The 14,770-nt window shown below is 37.2% G+C and overlaps 1 long non-coding RNA gene across 1 annotated transcript in view; it reads left to right on the forward strand.

Moving 5' to 3' along the window:
* LOC123379269 overlaps window positions 1-14,770 on the forward strand; it is a 137,648-nt gene that overhangs the window by 103,797 nt on the left and 19,081 nt on the right. The window lies entirely within an intron of this gene.

Genomic DNA, 14,770 nt, shown 5'->3' on the forward strand with positions numbered 1-14,770 from the left:
AGGTTAGGACTTCAACATATGAATATGGGAGGTACATGCTTCAGTACATGTCACACCCTAATAAGAGGTCCCTGCTTTGGAGAGGCTTATGGAATAATAGAAGGGGATAGAGAAGGGAACAAAAGTATGAATCACTTGACCAAGGATAAGTCACCTTACCTCTCACCTTCTCAGCATTTTTCCTGTAAGTGATGGACTGGGTGAATAATATCTAAAGTTCCTAGGTCTGATGGTCTGTGATTCCTAGTCTGTGACTAAAATGGTGCCCAACACACAGCGTGAAGTAAATATGGAGAATGGGAAAAGACTGGGCAGGGGAGATAGCAGCAACTGAATGGTTTCTACTCCCTCTCTAGGAGCTACTGGGATGACTGTGATCATTCCCCTTCAGTTTTCTAAGAATGGTTCCCTGTCTCCCAAGTATTTCAGGCTGTTGGTGATTTTTATTAATCAATCACCTACCAACTTTATATTCTGAAGGAATGAAGTAACATTTAACAAATTCTAAATAGAACAAAACAAACCCCAAACTCTCTCCTGGGAGCTGAGTAGACATTTTGTTGCCTGAATTTAAGGACTGAGTCCCTGAAAGAATGCCCATGTACCACCAATCAATAAAGTCACTTCTCCCCTACTATAATATCAAATGCATGCAATGGAAACCCTTAGTGTTGCATATTCTGTGATATATATATATATCTATATATATCTATATCTATATATATATATATATCTCACATTTTCATAAATTGTGATTCCTTTCTGAAAATGAATTTTCCTTTTTCTTTTTACCTTTTATCCAGTGTGAAGTAATTTAAAAAACCCATTAACACATATTGCCATGTTAATTGGATGATATTCTTCAAGGTCAAGAAACTATCAATAGATATTGAATAGTGACTATAAATAAACTCATCACAGTAATTAGATTTGTCAATTAAAATTGGGAACAGCTAGCTCTTTATGACTGGATTAAAGGTGGATCACTTTGGGAAAATAATTTTACTCAACATAATAGATAAAGATTGGATGATGATCTCATATGCAAGTTTGACCCCATGAGTGAAATAAGCTTTTGATTTTTTTTCATATCAACAGATTCAGAAACTCTCGCAAGTGTGGATGCTGCTGAATTTTCTCTAAAAATATTTTTAAAAATTGAAATAAGTGAAAATTCCAACATAATATTTACAAGGCACTCAAATAGCAAGATCTAACATTTGTTAAGAACTTGATCTGTGCTAGCTTGTGTACTAAAAGTTTAACACATTATCTTTTTTATTCCTTGTAAAAACCACATGGGATATATAATTGTCTTTTTTTTTTGCAGGTAAAACTTTTCCAAGGTCATTCATACAACTAATAAGTGCCAGAGCTGGATTAAAATTTAGGTCCATCTGACTCCAAGCCCAACAGTCTTGTCACCTCTCTGCATGTCCATGACTAGATAAATACTTTAATTAGTTTCAATTTGTTCATTATTCTCTCCAAGTGAGAAGGTTTTTGGTGAAGAAAAATATAACCCTTGTTGTTTTAGTTTTAGCAAATTTGGCAAGGTTATTCTGAAAACCAGATTGCATAATTTATTGCATAGTTCTTCCTTTTTTAATTTGGATATTTTACAGTGTATAGAAATTTGTGACTACCATTTGCATTCAATTTTGTTGGTGACACAGGGCTATATATTTTCCCACATGTTCTCTCTTTATAAGGGGGTCTAAATTGCATAGCAACTTTGGCATCACTGGTCTGTGGATGTCAAGTGTTTTTATGTATGGAAGAGAGGTGTGACTGTTAATGTTTGATGCTGCCAAACTGATATATTCACTTAGCAAATGATCACTAAGTGCCAATCATGTGCCAAGACCTGGTCTAGGTGCTGGCAATATAGCAGTGTGAGCAAAAGAAAAAAATTCCCAAATTCAAAGAATTTGTTCTGGGGTAGAAAGGCAGAACCAGTGTGTGATCTCAGAGCTATCTGACCCCAAAGTGCATACTTTGCCAGTAAGCTATTCTGCCTTTATATCCACTGAGTCACTTTTTTTTTCTTACGTAAAACAAATACATTTGGTGTGTCTGTGTGGGGTGGAAAAGTTTGGGGGAGGATATAGAATGTATGGGTGATGACTGGGAAGCAGTCTACTAAGCTACGTCTGTCTTAGTTTATCAAAGTGTGACACTAACTACTGACATGTGAAAGCATGATGCAGTAAGGCATGGTTCATACTTTCTGATTGTTGCAAAAAAATGTCTAGAGTTTTTGGTGTGCCAGATCCCCATAGGGAGTGGCCCCCAAGAACATCTGTGACAAGTGAGGGATTATTTTATAGAGTAGTTGTTAATGCTGATAATCACCTTGAACACCAACCAAGTTCTTATTTATTATTTTAATAAATATTGTTATTGAGTAATCCTTCTGTTTTAGGTTCCAGATAGTGGAGATAAGCAAAGATTTGGGGAAATGGCAGAATGGAGCATATATGGCAATTATCAAGTATTTTGACATGGATATAATATTGACTGGAAGTGTAACCAGAAATAAGGCTGAAGAGAATAGAGTGTGTGCTGTACTAAATGGTGTTTGATCTTATGGCAGGGAATATGATCATTCATGCTTCTCATACTGGGAACCAGACATCACCGGGAATATATTGTTGATGCTAAGTGGTACAGAGGCTGATATATAAAACTGTTCTTTCTGTAATACCAATTTTTTTCTTGATTACCCCAAGGAAAAAAATTAAAAATATTAAACATGGATACATTAGAAAGACACATGCAAAGTCTATATGCATTTTAACTTTTATATCTATTTTTGAAGTATGCTACACATAGAGAAAAGTGAACATATATGTGTAGAGATGAAAAATTTTCACTGATAACAGCCAGTATCCCATCAAGAAATAGAACATTACAAGCACCCTGAACCCCTGTGTGTACTTTCTTGGTGTCTACCTCCTTTGACCAAGAGTAAGCATGCTCTCCTGACTTCTAAAAACACAAACTTGTTTTACCTGTTTTGAATGTTAGAGTCATGGAACCATACAGTGTGTGTGTGTTCTTTTGTGTGTGTCTGGCTTCTTTCATTCATCGTTACGGGAGAGCCATCAACATTTTCTGTATAGTTGGAGACTATTCATTCTCTTGGCTGTATAGTGGTCACTGTGTGAATATACCACATTTTGTGTATACAGTCTGCTCTTGATGGGCATTTGAGTAGTTTACAGTTTTTGATTAATACAGATAGATGTGATATGACATACAATTCTGTCTTTTCAGGGACATGTGTGTGCATTGCTAAGAGCCAAGTTGCCAGGTGATACATTTGTACATGTTTGGCTTTAAAAGATAGTTTTCCAAAGTGGTTGTGCAATTTATACTCACACTAGCAGGATTTAGAGTTCTGGTTGCTCTAAATTCCTTGATAAAATTTTCCATCATTTTAATTTTAGTCATTCTAATAGGTATGCAGTAATACTTGATTGTGATTTTTAATTTGCATTTCCCTAATGAAAATTTTCCTATTTTTTGTCATTGAGATATTCTCTTTGGTTAAGTGTTCATTCTTGTCCACTTTTTAATTGGATCTTTTCTGTTTTTATTTTTTTTTCTCAGTGATTCTTAGAGGTTCATTATGTATGCTGATATTAGCCCTTTGCCAAATATCTAAATTAATAGTATCTTCTCTCAGACTATGTGTTGATGTATACACACACACACACACACACACACACACACACACACATATATATGTTTAGCTAATACACAAGACTTCAATAAAATACTGCTCACAAGAAGTCATTTTGGGTTATGCCCCAATCAAAGGATGAAACTTTTCTCATGTATTTGCTCCATTACCACTTCTGGGTCCAAGTACCATATATTCCAGCCTGTCCTGGCTTCCTTTCAATCCAGAAAGATTTGAGAAGCAATGGACAAGGCTAGATTAATAATGCTTGCTAGTATACTTCACAGTCTCAGGAATATAGAGTTATATTAGATTTTGGAATCTAGAGAGTTAGAATGTAGAATATATATATATATATACATATATATATTATGTATATATATGTATATATATATATACATATATACATATACATTTATTATGTATATATACACACATGTATTATGTATATATATGTGTGTGTGTGTATATATATATATGTGTGTGTGTGTGTGTGTATATATATATATATATATATATATATATATATATATATATGTAGTTTTTAGAAAATGGTGCATTTTTTGTTAGTAGACATGTGGTATGTTTTAAATCCTAGAATGACCATCACTGTTGTTCTCTTGAAGCCCAGTCATAAAGGTCATTGATACCTTGGCCCATATCTTTTGTTTGTACACAGTGTAAGTACCTTTTTCTTTCTGTCACTCCTCCTCACTCTTTATTTAAATATACATATCAGTTAGGAATGCATTCTGCTGTGAATAACAATTTAAACCCATGATGGTTTATTGGTTTTATGAAACAAATTCAGGGGTGAAAGTCCAGAGCTGGAGTAGCAGTTCAGGATGGTTACAAGGGACCTGGTTGCTTTCCATTTTTGCACTTTCCTCTCTTTTAGCATGTAGGTCTTTGTCCTTATGCTTCCTGACTCAGGGTCACAGGATGGCTGCTGAACCTACAGGGAGGGAATATGTTATTCAGGCAGGAAGAAGCCAGAGAGCAAAAGAACTAGTAGGCTAGTTCCTAGTAGGCTTTATGTTCATATTGGAAAATTCTGGGGACTTCTGTCCATTTCTTATGGCCTGAACTCTGACGTATGGCTGCACCTGGCTCCAGAGCAAGCTAAAAAGTGGGGTATTTTTGCTTTTTAGCTCAGAGAGCAAGGAGAGCAAGGACAGAGGACTGTGAAAGGGATATAGTCCCAAGAACAGGTCAGAGAACCTTCACCTCCCTTCTTTCTTATCTTCTTTTAACTATTGGTTATTGTTATAAGAGTATTGGAGGCTTATTAAAGAATACTTGAGAAATATTTAACATCCTAAACAGTCACTATAGACATCTCAGCTTTCATTTCCTAGTCACTTCAGAAAACAAGACTGGGGTCTCAGTGTGCTCATTGGGGTGTCACTGCTCACAGGCGGTCTCAGTGGACAGAGGTAGGTAATACACACACACATTCCATCTGTATTTATGTCTGCATGTTTATTATGAAATAAGTGAGCTCACATTGATATATTTAATTCCAACCCCACATCATTCCAGCTGTATCTTTTTTTTCCCTCTATTTGTCAGCCCTTTTCCACCCTGAGTAACCTGATCACTCCCTTTATCCTCTACTTATTTGCTTATTTCATCAATCTGTCTGCAACCAATCTCCTAGCTTACCACTTTCCTCTTCCATCCCTCTGGATGTCTTCTTAGCTTTATTCGGCCTTTAACATCATGTGCCAGATTTCTCCCTCACATGGACATGACATTCTCCTGCTTGAGCTCAGACAACTATGCTAGGCTGCTCATCTGTTCTCGCTCTCTTCCTGCTTCCTAGAGGAAGCTGAATGCTGCAGCTTCTCACTGGTTCAGCGGACCATCTGCACCTACATTGATGGGCCCCGTCAGTTATTTTTGGACTGAATTTTGCAGGAAAAGAAAGGAAGGAGAGAAGGATATGAAAGAAAGTTATTTGCATTTTTATTGTATGCTGTTTTCTGATGTTAGAAATTTTACATTTTCTTTAAGTTTACTTGGTTAATATTTTTTGGATGATTTAACATATTATTTTAAGGTTCAAATATGATGCCCACAGAGATACTGAAAAAAATATTGTTTTCCTTTTAGTTATGGAATTAATTGGACATTGATTTTGTCATTTAATGTCTAAAAGGGGCAGATCTAAGCTAATTTTTTCCATGTTATTGCAATATCACATTCCTTTTGTTTACTTGTGGCTCCTCTTATCCTATTTCTGTTTCCTTTTACTTGTATTTCCTTTTACTCTTTGCATCTCTTTCTATAGTCCCTCAAATCCTGCCACCAGAGATCACAACCCCTGCCAACTCTGGCCTAGAATGCCCTTTGCTCTCCCCTCTGCCATCCTCTGAATACTCTCTCTTACGCCTTGAATAATTGTCAACTAGGTTTTAGGCAATCAGCCTGAGTTATTCACAGTAATGAATGCCAAATAAATCACAGATATGTAAGGCTCTTCCTAGGAGAGGTTAGGGAAAGAGAGCCCTCTGAGTCTCTAAGATCTTCCAGTCCTAGCTTTCAGTCTGCAGTCGAAGTCAGCAGAATTATTTTTTTCTTATTCTTCTCTGGGAGGTGACTATCTTACCTTAAGCAATGTGACTTTCTACTCCAATAGATTTCTACTCTTGGAATGCACTGGTCCAAAAAGGCTTCCCCTAACATCTAGGTCAAATATTTTATCTGTTGGAGAAGATGAGTTTAGAGGTTCCAGAAACAGGGGCGCCTGGGTGGCTCATTCTGTTAAGCGTCTGACTTGGGCTCAGGTCATGATCTCACAGTTTCTGGGTTCGAGCCCCACATCGGGCTCTGTGCTGACAGCTCAGAGCCTGGAGCCTGCTTCAGATTCTGTGACTCCCTCTCCTTCTGCCCCTCCCCTTGCACTCTGCCTCTTTCTCCCTCAAAAATAAATAAACATTAAAAAAAATTTAGAGGTTCCAGAGACATCCCAGGACGGCTCCCTCAGTCCTTTTGCTTTGAGTCCGCTCCCCCAGATAAACAGAAACATGCTTCGCTTACGTGTTGGGAACAGTCATGGATGTGAAGCACTTTGCGTTTATGTCTCAGTAAGATACCATGGACATGCCAGTTACTCATTTTATTACTGTAGGTTTTATGTTACAATATTACTTACATTTTCTAGTAGATTTCCAGTCTTTGAAGTTCTAGGGCATAGTTCTCAGACCACAACTTAAAATACGTAGGGATTAAGGGACTAAAGTGATAAAGATGAAGTTTAATGAAAATGAGTTGGAAGGGCTAAAGGACAGTGAATAGGTTTCCTCTCCTCTTGATTCCCAAGCAGATGCATGTGTGAGGAACTCTGTTTTAGAAGGTTGTGTATGTCCTGAGTAAAGTCAGAGAAAGTGCTAAAATGATGTGGTTATAATTAGGAAGTGGTTGGGGTTGGGGAGGGATAGAGAGTATATAATATGTTTGTGAGCTGAGTGATTTTTGAAACCACCTTCAAGGTGAAAGTAATAAGCCAACTCTATGTCAGTCTTTCTGGAACTTATAGTCAACTCTTGATTATGTGAGAGAGCAGTGGAGTGGATAATTAGCAAAGAATAGATAGTTCTCTATGCTTTTCTGTTAATGTGGGCAAGAGGATGATTGGTTCAGGTTGTTTAATAGAGGGGAGAGAGAATCTTTTTTTCTCCTCAACCTTCAACACTTCTTTCCTTCTCATTTTATTAAACTATAACTTTATTTCTCATTTCACAGAAGTAATCAGGAGAGAAATTCTTTATTGTCCTATCATCACATCATTCAACACCCTACATCTGTACACAGAAACTCCACCTTTCATCTTGCACTATGGATGAAATGTATCTAGTTGTGGCAGCCCCCTCTATCTCCCCGCCACCCTACAACTTACTCTTAAGACCCTATCCTCTCTGGCCTAGTCAAGGGTGTTGTTCTAACAAATCTTTTCCTTATCATTTCTGGCTTTTTTACCAGAGTATTCCAATGAATAAACATATAAGCTTTCTCCTATCTTTAAAAAAATAACAATAATAATGAAACCCCCAAATTCCCTTCTCTCCATTTATTGATTCTTCTTTTGCCTAAAACTACAAGAAAAGGCTGTTGTATACATACTGTATACTTTTTGGCCCACGATGATGACCTTGAAACCACTCTCATAAAGCACATCTGAGTACATAAAGCCACATCTTTTATGTGGCTAAATGGGATGGTCAATTATCACCTTGTCTTACTCAGCCTCTCAGTATCATTTTAATCAGTTAAACACTTCCTCACTCCTAAAATACTGTAACTGATTTCTAGGATGCCCCTTTATCCTGGTTTCCTACATCGCTAGAGATAACCTTCTTAGTCTCTTCTTCCGGCCTTTAAAATTTGGAGTGTAATTTCTCATTGTTGTTTTCATTCTTGTGGCTTTAAATACTATCTCTGTGCCAAGGACTTCTTTACCCACATATAAACAGCTTGGTTTTATTTATTTATTCAACTTTCTCAAGGCCCCTGATCAGACTGGATTTTTAGTAATTCTTCCCTGGCCAGCCTCCATAGAAGAGTGAGTCTCCCCAGTCACTTCCTATAGTCTCTGATCTTCCTTTTACTCCTCTGCCTTAAGCAATATCTGACATACTGTATATTTACTTGCTAAAGTTTAAATAAGAATGTAAACTTACTGAGCCAGCATCTTTAATTTATTGTCTACTGACTCCTAGCACCTAGAACAACACCTGTCACCTAATAGGTACTAAGTAAATATTTACTGAATGGATGGATGACTGGATGGTAACAGAAACAAACATACTTCTTATTTTGATTAAAATTGTAAGGGCTGGAGTTGTATCATGTTTGTGTAGCAGTATGAGAAGGCGGGAGAAGGACATGTTGTGAGAAGAGAATGGAGGCCAGAGTCCACATGTCAGCTGGTTAGCACCAAACCGAACTCTTGGGAAGGGAATTCTAGCTCTGTCTGAGTGGTGATGAAGTGATTCATGCAGCATTAAGATGGGTGATAGACTTTGTTAGGTATCAGGGTAACCCATTAGGATATCCTCATGTGGGGGTGGATAACGTGAGATGTGCTAGGTGGAAGAAACAATTTCTAGGACTGACTGGCCCCATGAATTCTTCAAGTCTATTTGTCACAAACTGTAACTTCTTCAATAATACATATTTTTTAAAAAGATGAGGGACTAATGTTCTTTTCTTAAGAAGTGTTTCTGGCTTACAAAGAGAGGCAGCAGAAAAAATAACAACACATTATGTATATGAAAATCAGCAGCTGCAATGCGATGAAAATAAGGCAATGGGATTTTTAAATTAAAAATATTCTAATTTCAAACCTCCTGTCTCTTACTATTAAAAAATTCTCTAAGGCAACAAGATATAGCTATAAAAGCTCAAAATCTGTTTTAATCTTAGCTCTACTGCAAAACTAATGGAATAGCAGAATGGGGAATTACTTATGTTCTCATTACTTTAGTTGTTTTTTTTGTTGTTGTTGTTTGTTTTTTTGTTTGTTTTGTTTTGTTTTTTGTTTTTTGTACATTGAGGATGCTGGACTGGAGTAGAGTTAGCAAATATATTTCATCTGCTGTTCCAACTGTGATCTATTGGTAAAGGCAGCCTGGAGCGCTGTGTGGATAAGCTTTGGAGACCACACCTAGGCTCTGCGAAAAAGAAAGTTGAAATTGATTGGTGCTGTCTGCCCTGGGTTTAGAAAAGATGAATGGCAGAAAGTATGCACTGTATCTTTGCTATCCTGCACTATACAGTGTATGAGATATTTTCAGTTCTAAAATTCAGTGATTGGGAATGCCTAGTATGTTATGTGCAGTCTTTGCAATGAAGGCGATGATAAGATTTTATATGTAAGATATTAAAATACTATTTTTAGTGTATGTTTTTGGAGAATCTGAATATGTTTCATAACCATTTCTCCTAGGGATTTATATATTAGTCATAATATTTTTACATTGTGTGCTAAGTGCGACATGATAAGTCTATATAAGCAGCATATTGAAATAGTATTATTTTGCCATGGAAAACTCAAGTTAGCATAATGAGTATAATTTTTTTATAGATTGCCATTTAATTTCAAAATAATTTTGCAGTTTTTCCCACTGGTTTTTTTCCACTGGTAGGTTCATAAAAACCTACAGGAAGTACTGTTTTACCATCCAGGAAATGAAGCATTTCAGTTACAATCTTTTCAAACTACTATAGAAACTTCTAGGAATCAGTGATGCTGTCTATGTTAAAAGAAATATAAGGATGAGATATAAGGAAAACTAGAGATATTTAGAGAGAATTCAATTTTCAACATGGGGCCTTCTTCAGTTTGTATTTCTTAGAGCAATTCTTCTCTGCCCTCCACCCCCAACATGCCATGTAAAAGAAATTGGAAATTTTGGGTCAAGCATATGGGTGTGATATTATTTAATCTCTTTTTCAAATAAAGTACTGGAATAACTGGGTGAAAAATACCATTATGTTTTGAATGTTTTTGGCGCTGGCAAATGTAAATGATCACAAGAAAGAAGTATCAGTTTATAAGTGTGTGTTCTTCATGTAACTATTAAGTGTGTTTTAATTCATTCTTCAAAACCGGCACTGAATTTGGCACTTAAGTTCTTACAATTTTTGAATAGAAATAATTTAAATAGGACTTTGAATAAATGTAGTCTGAAATACATTATTCTATGTATAATCCTGGAATTATCTGTGATGTTTGAGTGGCCTGGACTTATTTTCTTTAATTTCTTTTTTTTTTCTTTTTTACATTTATTTATTTTTGATAGAGGGAGACAGAGCACAAGTGTGGGAGGGGCAGAGAGGGAAGGACACAGAATCAGAAACAGGCCAGGTTCCAAGCTGTCAGCACAAAGCCTGATGCGGGACTCAAACTCACAAACCCTAAGATCATGACCTGAGCCAAAGTCGGATGCTTAACTGACTGAACCACCCAGGTGCCCCTTTAATTTCTAAACTTGATATATAATGAAGGGATTTTTTTTTTTTTTTTTTTTTTTTACTGAAAAAGGACAGGGGCGCTTCAGTGGCCTAAGTGTCCAACTTTTGATTTTGGCTCAGGTCATGATCTCATGGTTCATGGGTTCGAGCCTCATGTGGGACTTTGCACTGACAGTGTGGAGTCTGCTTGGGATTCTCTGTCTCCCTCTTTCTCTGTTCCTCGCCCCTTGCACGCTCTCTCTCTCTCTCTCTCTCTCTGTCTGTCTCTCTCTCTCTCTCTCAAAATAAATAAAGGAGCTGAAAAAGGATGTTTAGAAATCATCTAATTCAATTTTCTCATTTTCTTTTCCTCTTCTTTCTTTTTCTTTATGTTTGATGTGATTTCTATATTCATCTTGATCATTTGTTTTTCTTTTGTTTTCCCATTATCTCATCTTGCTCTAATTATTTTAGAATAAATACAATGAAACAAGCCAGAGCCCACTTTCTAGATGAAGCTTAGTGTCAGCCAAACACCTGGTTCAAAGTGAAATGTCTGTTAAATTAACCGAACAGTGGTTTGCTTTCACACCCTGGCCAAATTGTTTGATTTTAGTCTGGACTGCGTTTATGGTTTTCCACTTAGACTAACCGATTTAGTCCTTTTAGTAAGCTGATTTGATCAACTGAGTTTATTTTGCTCACATCCTATAATTTCCAACTAATTGTCTCAAGGTGTCTATGGTCTGCAAGTAGCTCAAGGGCTTGAGGGTGTTTTGTTGTTGTATTCTTTACAAAATATTTATTTTTGAGAGAGAGAGAGAGCGCACGTGCTAGTGGCAGAAAGAGGGGGGGAACATAGAATCTGAAGCAGACTCCAGGCTCAGAACTGTCATCACAGAGCCCCGTGTGGGGTGCAAACCCATAAACCGTGAGATCATAACCTGAGGTGAAGTTGGACGCTTAACTGAGCCACCCAGGAGCCCCGTGTTGTTGTTCTTTTTTCACAAAGCTGTCATCTCCTGCTGGACCCCACCATGTTCATCCCTGTTTCAGCATCTTTGACAGTGCTTTCTACCCAGTAGGCTCTCAGTATTTGGTTTATTTTAATCTCTGCATATTCTCTTATGATGTTTATTTGAGATATAGGTTAAGAGGTCTTAGCATGAATTAGGACCTCACTCATGTGGTTCTGCTATGAATTCTCTGGAGTCATAGTTGAATCACTTGGATATTCTCCTCAGCTCTTTCAAAGTGTTCCCAGATTTTGACCATCTTTGAAGATTTCATGTTAATGGGGACTCCATCTTGTATCTGAGATTCTTTCAACAGTTGCAAATATCCCTTTCTTGTCACTGTTTATGTTTTAGATTTATTGAAACTCCAAAATTGTTTTTTCACGGAGTATTATCGATATGCTCATAGATGAAAATTTCTGAGTAAAGTGTACCTTAGGGAAATGCAGGTAATTAAACCCGAAATCTTTTGTCAATGATAAGCCAGTACAGAGGGAAGAAGAGAATGCTGGTATTTAAGAACACTGAAGGAAATGCAGAAGTGGGAATCTTGTAGTCATTACAGGGAATGTCAAAAATGGATGTTGACAAGCCTCTGCCTTTTACATATGCGGAAATTAAATCAAAGAAAGATTAAATATTTTGTTCAGGATGCACACTGTTTGTGACTGAAGGATCTTCAGGCTCCTATTCCAGTGCTCTTTTGATGCTGCTGTTCTGGGAGGTAATTCCTAAGTTCCTTAGGAATGTTCACAGCTCTCCGTCTCTATTCCTGCCCTTTCTTCTGTCTAGAGTAAATCAGAAATTGCCGGGTGACCCTAAATCTTTTACTGAAACTATTAAAAGAGAAACAGTGGAAGATCGTGCTGAGCTGGGGATGGTTAAATGTGGGAGACTGGGTAAGAGCGAGTAGTGAGTGGTTAAACCTGAAAAACGTCATAGGTCATGTTTATCTGATATTTTTAAAGTTGTTAAAAAAAAAAAACTCACCAAGTTGCATGGGCTTTTACAGCAAAGCCTAACCTTCCCATAACCATCAACACTCTCCAGCAATGATTTTCTTCCTTATGCTGTTATATAGGAGTGCATTCCAATTTAGGGCACTTTAACTGTCAGAAATATCAGAAAGGGCTTTTGCACTTTAAGCAATCTTCCCGAACCCCTCTCCAGTAGACACACAGTGAGAGCAATTTCGAAGCAATCCTTGTTGTGCCTTCCCATTGCCCTTTCACCCCAGATGTAGCTTTCAGCTAATTAGCTCTTCCTGACATCGAGATGAGAGTTATAAGGTGCTCTACCTAGAGAGGTAAATTGGGGAGGTCACACAACTCTAGCCTTGGTGGGATTTATTTGTGAAAGCCATATTTTGTTTGCTACTTGACACCTAACTTTTCAGTTGCCCAAGTGCTCACAATTTCAAGGTTTCAATGAACTGAATGAAACTTAACCATTTTAACTTCAGGTCAGCGTCTTTACTCTGCGTTTGCCTCTTATCCTTAGGTATTATCGGTCCCAATCGTAATGAAATCCATTTTTATTTTGCTTTTTAAAACTTTGAAGAAATATTGAGTGTCAGGAAAGAATCACTACACTTACTTTATAGGCACGTTACTTAAAGATTAAAAGGCAAAGAAAGAACCAGGACTCTCAATATTTTCAGCATACAGTATGCGTTGGGTGGCATCAAATCAGAGGACCACGCTCTGCTAGACTTTCAGAGAGGAATGAAGCCAATTAATGTACAATCACCAGCAGCAGTGCTTTATTTGAAGGGTCTTTTACAATGAAACTTTTTAACAGGGTAATTGTAGACATCTGCTTCGTGTACCTTAGCAGCAACATAGCCAGTATTTGCTAAGATCTTCTGAGCATTTACAGCTTTACACAAAAGGACATATCGGCAATTCTGTTTTCTGTATAATCGGCAGACTATGCAAAATACTGAGCTAGAATTCAGCATTGTTGTAGAAATGCTCAATGTCACCAGAGCGATTGACTCGTTCCACCTGGCTTTCAGACATTTGGAGAAGCAAAACATATGTACCTTAATTGCAAAATGTGGGCTTAATGAACATGCAGGCGTTATGTTATACCAAATGCAACAATCGACATGATGGCAAGCTGCTTAAGAACATGTCACAATGTTTGGTTTTTAAGAGGTTTGCCTTTGGCAATGTTTCAGAGAAGAATGTGTTCCTTACATTTGCAGTCCTGTGAGCCAATAATAAAATGTTCAGCATATGAAACTGGTATTTATTTTAAATTGCTATGTCAATATTTTTGTTTAAAAGCAGGTTTGATTCCCTGTGTGGACTTTGTTGAAGCCTTCTATCACTGCTTTTTATTTGAGTTTGATTTAGCTTCTTTTCCCCCTGATTTTGTGTTTTGCAGAATGGCTTGCATGAAAGCCTTCTGATTGGGTTGAGGGGGGATAAAGTTGCTATGTGAATTTCAAAGCCCAGAAAATGTAAAAAAGAGCAACACTTGCTGAAGGCATCAGAGAAGTGAATGCAATCAAGCAGTGTTGGTTCTGTGACCTTGAAGCTTCCCAGAATAGCTACCACATTTGGAATAATGGGAGCCCCGGATTCAAATGCCTCGGGATGACCTCATCACTAGCAGTCCCCTTCTTCCTACTGTGATGTCTCTAGGCTTTATGTCAATGTTTAGTCCGTTAGCAGGAATCCAGAAAATCAGGCTTTTGTTTTCAAAAATACAAAATAAAGGCAGCCATTATGGAATATTTCATAACTGATTTAATCCTAATGTGATGTCAAATCAAATTTCCCCCGCAGTTGAGTGCATGCTTTATCTACCACGAATACCATTGCTCTGTGGATGCTGGGTGCTCTTCCAATAAATTGTTGGGCAGTTCTGTTCATGAGCTCTCACAATTCTCCATACCAGGCACATTTCTGTGGGGTAATTAAAACAGTCTTTTTATAACAGCAGTATGAAACAGTATGCATCATCTATACACACTGAGTTGAAAAAATATTGTATTCATAAATTAAATTGGACATTTTGAAAGGTTAACGCAAAAAGCTACTTTGCTCTTGGTAATCAATAAGGAAAAAAGGATTTCAGGTAATTAAAATCTGTGAAGTGA

This window comes from Felis catus, chromosome A1 (genome assembly GCF_018350175.1).
Source record: "Felis catus isolate Fca126 chromosome A1, F.catus_Fca126_mat1.0, whole genome shotgun sequence".
Classification (NCBI taxonomy): Eukaryota; Metazoa; Chordata; class Mammalia; order Carnivora; family Felidae; genus Felis; species Felis catus.